Source organism: Carcharodon carcharias, chromosome 16 (assembly GCF_017639515.1).
Source record: "Carcharodon carcharias isolate sCarCar2 chromosome 16, sCarCar2.pri, whole genome shotgun sequence".
NCBI classification, from domain to species: domain Eukaryota; kingdom Metazoa; phylum Chordata; class Chondrichthyes; order Lamniformes; family Lamnidae; genus Carcharodon; species Carcharodon carcharias.
This window is the reverse complement of record NC_054482.1, coordinates 109,101,657-109,107,224: the sequence shown is the minus strand read 5'-3', so window position 1 is coordinate 109,107,224 and position 5,568 is coordinate 109,101,657.

Genomic DNA, 5,568 nt, shown 5'->3' with positions numbered 1-5,568 from the left:
GTGCAGTGTCCAGAACTGGGTGCAATACTCTAGCTGAGGCCGAACTAGTGACTTATACAAGCTCAACATAACCTCCTTGCTCTTGTACTTTTGTCCTTATTAATACAGGATACTGTATGCTTTATTAACCAATCTCTCAACCTGTCCTGCCAACTTCAATGATTTATGCACACATAAACTCTGCTCCTGCACCCTCTCTTGAATTGTACCTTTATCTTATATTGTCTTTCCATGTTCTCCCTACCAAAATCAATCACTTCACATTTCTCTGCATTGAACTTCATCGGCCACCTGTTCGCCCATTCCACCAACTTGTCTATGTCCCTTTGAATTTCTATACTCTCCTCCTCACAGTTTACAATGCTTCCAAGTTTAGTATCATCCGCAAACTTTGATAGTCACTAATAAATCCAATAGGGAATTCAGAAGGAAGTTCTTTACCTTTGGGAGTGTTTACAATGTGGAAGTAACTACCACAAGGGGTAGTTGAGAGAATTAACACAGATGCATTTAACGCGAAGATGAATAAGCACATGAAGGATAAAAGCCAAATATTGAGGATGCTGGAGATCTGGAATAAAAACTGAATGTGCTGGAAATACTCAGCAGGTCTGGCAGTACCTGGGGAGAGAGAGAAGAGCTAACCCTTCTTCAGAACAGAAGAAGGAGGTAATATTGAGCCCTAACTCCTGTAGAGGAATGAAGGAACCTGAGGTAGAGATTCACAAATCATTAACAGTAACAACAAAGACTAACAAAACCACAAAAAATGTAAACATAGAGGTTCATTTTGAGAGTAACGGATCCGAAATGCAGAAAGGTCCTGAAGAAGAGTCATATTCAATTCAAAACAAGAACTCAGTTTCTCGCTCCGTGGACACTGCCAGGGCTACTTAGTATTTCTAGAATTTTCTGTTTTTATAACACATGAGGGAGCAAGGAATAGAAGGATATGTTGTAGGATTAAATGAAGGAAGGTGGAAGAGGCACCTTGTGAAGCTTAAGTACCAGTAAGGATCCATTTAGCTCAAGGGCCTATTTCTGTGCTATAAACATTAGCCCATATTTTGCGGCCACCATCATAGTGACAGTGCTCACACATGATGCAAAGATGTAATGATTTGTGTGGGGTGGAATTCAGCATTCCTGATGTCAGTTTGAATCAGGTGGCAAGTCAAGGCAAGCTCCAGCTGCCCGGCAACAATGGTATCAGCAAACAATGCAAGCAGCTAATCACGTTAAAGTATTCTCACAGACAGCAAACCTGGAAGCGAAATGCACTGATTATCTTTCACTCTAAAAAAAAATTGCAGACAATGAAATGAATGACTGGGACATGCGCATTAGAAGCTGGAAATCATAAATAAACTTAACTTGGAGTTTTTAATCGGCTTTGAAAAGAATGACATTACATACATTTAAAATTAATTTTCCAGACCAGAGAGTTTCTTTAGCAATAATTGTGACTTAATACACTGCTAAAAAGCTAGTTGCATCTCATTAACAAAGTGTAATTTTTGGGTTGTTTTGAACAGTGTTTTTCAAGCTAAAGGGAGAATTTTCATTAGTTCAGTGCTTCCTACTTGACCGCAGCTTAATGGAAAGTGTAGAAGTGCTGGCAGCACCTTCTGGATTTCTGTGTTTAATTACAGATTATGTTGTATGATGTTTTATGTGCCTGCATGGCATTATGGGCAAGTGGAGTGCAGCTGACAAACTGAGTGAAGACTTGGGGCTGGATTTTACCGTCGGCGAGCAGAGGGGGTGGGGTCCGCTCGCCGATGTGTAAAATGACGAGTGGTGACGTCGGGCAGAACTCCTGATGTCACCGTGCCCCATTTAAATTTTCAGGAAGGCAGGGTGCAGTAAAATCAATTGAGGCCATTGACAGAGCAAGTAAAGTAATTAGGGGACCTGCCCATACAACTGTAAGGCTATCGGGCAGGCCAGGAGCCCCGGCGGGAATTAGAAAAAGCCTGAAACCTCATCCACGGGCAGGATGAGGTTTCATGTAGGTTTCTAAAAATTTAAATAAAGTTGTTTTGGAAATTACGAACATGTCCCAACTCATGTGACAATGTCACACGAGGGAACACATAAGGGAAATTTTATTTTTCTATTTTTATCTTTTTCACATTTAGAGCCGATCTCCCTGAGGCTGCACTTAGCCTCAGGGAGATGAGTGCACTCTTTCATTCGCATGCATAAAAGAGCGCACTTTCAGCTTTAGGAATCAACCCCCCCCCCCACCCAGCCCGCACAGGGAACACATAGCGCTTCCCTGTGGACGTCACGCTGGGCGAGCCTTAATTGGCCCGCCCATGTAAAATGGTGCCACGCCTCCAATCGGGGGCACTGATTAGAAACGCGCCCATACACGTCCGCCCATCAACTTCCCCCACAATGGGGGGAGAATTCAGCCCTAGGAGTTTGTTGAGATGGGAGTTCGGAGAAGGAGTAGTTTGTACCTCCTCCTATCTTTCTCATCTCATAGGAATTGGGTCTTGCTCTATTACAGGTAAAGGAGCTAGCTGTTTGGTGAGTATCTGGTACGTGGTTAAGTTATGTTCAATTCCTAAGGTTTAAAATATTACACAATTTGGTGGTAAAGGTAATCAAACAAATAAGAAATCAACATTAAATAAACGAATAATATAATTACAAAATTAGTTAAAACACATTAAGGATGGCAGGACAGGTGATGTGTCAAGGCTGCAGCATGTGGGATCTCCTGGATAACATTGTGATCCAGGGCAAATGCATCTGCAGTGAGTGTTTGCGGCTCGAGGAACTTCAGCTCAGAGTCATTGAGCTGGAGGCTGAGCTGCAGACACTGTGACACATCAGGGAGGGGGAAAATTGCCTGAATGCTTTATAACAGGAGGCAGTCACACCACTTAGGATAGGGTCTCCTGATTTGGTCAGTGGCCAGGGACAGGAGGGTGTGACTGTGAGTGAGGCAGGTAAGGGGACCTACAGGGCAGGAGTACAGGAGTATGAGCTTCTACAATTGTCCAACAGGTGTGAGGTTCTCTCAGCTTGTTTGGATGAGAGTGGGGGCTGCAGGGTGGATGAGCAAACTGACCACAACACCATGCTACCAGGAGCCATCCAAGTGGGGGAAGCAAAATGGAATATAGTGGTAGTGGGGACAGTATAGTGAGGGGGATTGCCACTGTTCTCTGGAGCAAAGAGCGAGAGTCCAGGCAGCTGTGTTGCCTGCCCGGTGCCAGGGTTCGGGACATCTGCTCAGGGCTGGAGAGGAACTTGCAGTGGGAAAGCGAGGATCCAGTGGTCGTGGTCCATGTAGGTACCAACGACACAGGCAGGATGAGGAAGGAGGTTCAGCATAGTCAGTATGAAGCGGTAGGCGCCAGATAAGAAGGTTATTACCTGAGCCACATGCAAATAATATTAGTGAAATGAATGAGTGGCTGAAAGACTGGTATGGGAGAAGTGGGTTCCAGTTTGTGGGGCACTGGCGCCAGTATTGGGGAAATTGAGGTTTGTACCATTGGGATGCTCTACACTTGAACTGTGAGGGTGCTGATGCCCTCCTGAGCCACCTAACTAGGGAAGTAGAGAGGGTTTTAAACTGAATAGTGGGGACAAGGGATCAAACTTAGGGAGATGTGGTAAACCAAAGAATAGAGACAAGGCAAGAGATAAAGGTATTAATATATGAAATGGTCAACAGACTGTGACAGGAAGGGACAGAGAGTACAATTCTAAGAGTAAGTCAGCAGATAAGGTTAGATGCTACAAAAATAATAAAAGGAGAAAACTAAAGGCTCTGTATCTAAATGCACGTAACATTTGAAACAAAACAGATGAACTAATAGCGCAAATAGAAATAAGTAAGTACATTACAGCGACATGGCTGCAGGATGACATAGATTGGGACCTGAATATTGAAGGGTAGGGTGACATTTAGGAAGGACAGAAAGTCAGGAAAAGGTGGAGGGTGTTAATTAATGATGGTGTTGACAAATTAGAGAGGGATGACCTAAGTTCAGGAAACCAGGATGTAGAAGGGGTTTGGATTGAGATTAGGAATGATAAAGGCAAGAAGTCACTTGTGGGAGTGGTGTACAAGACTCTTAATTTAACTGCACAGTAGGAGAGAGTATAAAGGAATAGATAATGGGAGCTTGTCAGAAAGGTACAGCAATAGTATAGGGCAATTTTAATCTACATATAGACTGGAAAAATCAGATGGGCAAATGTAGCTTAGATGAGGAGTTCATAGAAAGTTTTCAGGATAGTTTCTTCAAACAGTACGTTCTGGCACCAGCCAGAGAGCAGGCTATACTAGACCTGCTTTGAGCAATGAGATAGGATTAATTGATAACCTCATAATGTAGGCACCCCTAGGTAGCAGTGATCATAATATGATTGAATTTTACATTCATTTTGAGGGAGAAACAAGTGCGTCCAAGACTAGTGTTTTAAACTTAAATAAGGACAATTATGAGGGCATGAAAGCAGAGCTAGCTAAAGTGAACTGGCAAGTGAGTTTAAGGGAAATGTCAATAGAGGTTCAGTGGCAGACATTTAAAGGGATACTTCAGAATACACAGAACACATACATTCCAATGAGGAAGAAAAATCCCAAGGGGAGGACCCACCATCCGTGGTTAACTAAAAAAGTTACATCCAGTGTCAAACTTAAAAAGAAGGGTATAATTATGCAAAGACAGGTGGCGGGTCTGAAGACTAGAAAGATATAAAGTACAGCAAAGAATGACAAAAAGATTAACAAGGAGGGAAAAATTAAAGTATGAGAGAAAGCTAGCTAGTAATACTAAAGACGGATAGTAAGAGTTTCTATAGATATTTAAATAAGAAAAGTTAACAAAGTGAGCGTTGATTCAATAGAGAGCCTGTCTGGGAAATTGATAATGGAAAGTAGGAAGATGGTGGGTGAATTGAACAGGTATTTTGCCTTGGCCTTCACTATAGAGAACATAAGTAACATCCCGGAAATAGCTGTAAATCAGGAAATGGAAGGGAGGGAGGAACTCAGGAAAATTACAATCACCAGGGAAGTGGTACTCAGCAAATTGTTGGGCCTGCGGGCTGCCAAATCCCCAGGTCCAATAGACTTCACCCTAAGGTCCTGAAGGAAATGGCTAGTGAAATAGTTCTAAATTTCAAAACTTCCCTAGATTCGGGGAGGGTTCCATTAGATTGGAAAATAGCAAATATAACTCCTTTATTCAGAAAGAGAAGGAGACAGGAAACAGGAAACTACTGGCCAGTTAGCCTAACATCTGTCATAGGGAAAATGTTAGAAGCTATTTTTAAAAATGTTATAGCAGGGCAGGGTGTTGGGTGTAACATATTAGCATGAATAGAAGATTATCTGGCTAACAGGAAGCAGAGAGTTGGCATAAATGGGTCTTTTTCTGATTGGCAGGATGTGACAAGTGGTGTACCACAAGGATCAGTGCTGGGGCCTCAAACTTCTACAGTTTACATAAATGACTTGGATGAAGGGACTGAAGGAATGGTGGTTAAATTTGCTGATGACATAAAGATAAGTAGGAAAGTAAATTGTGAAGATGA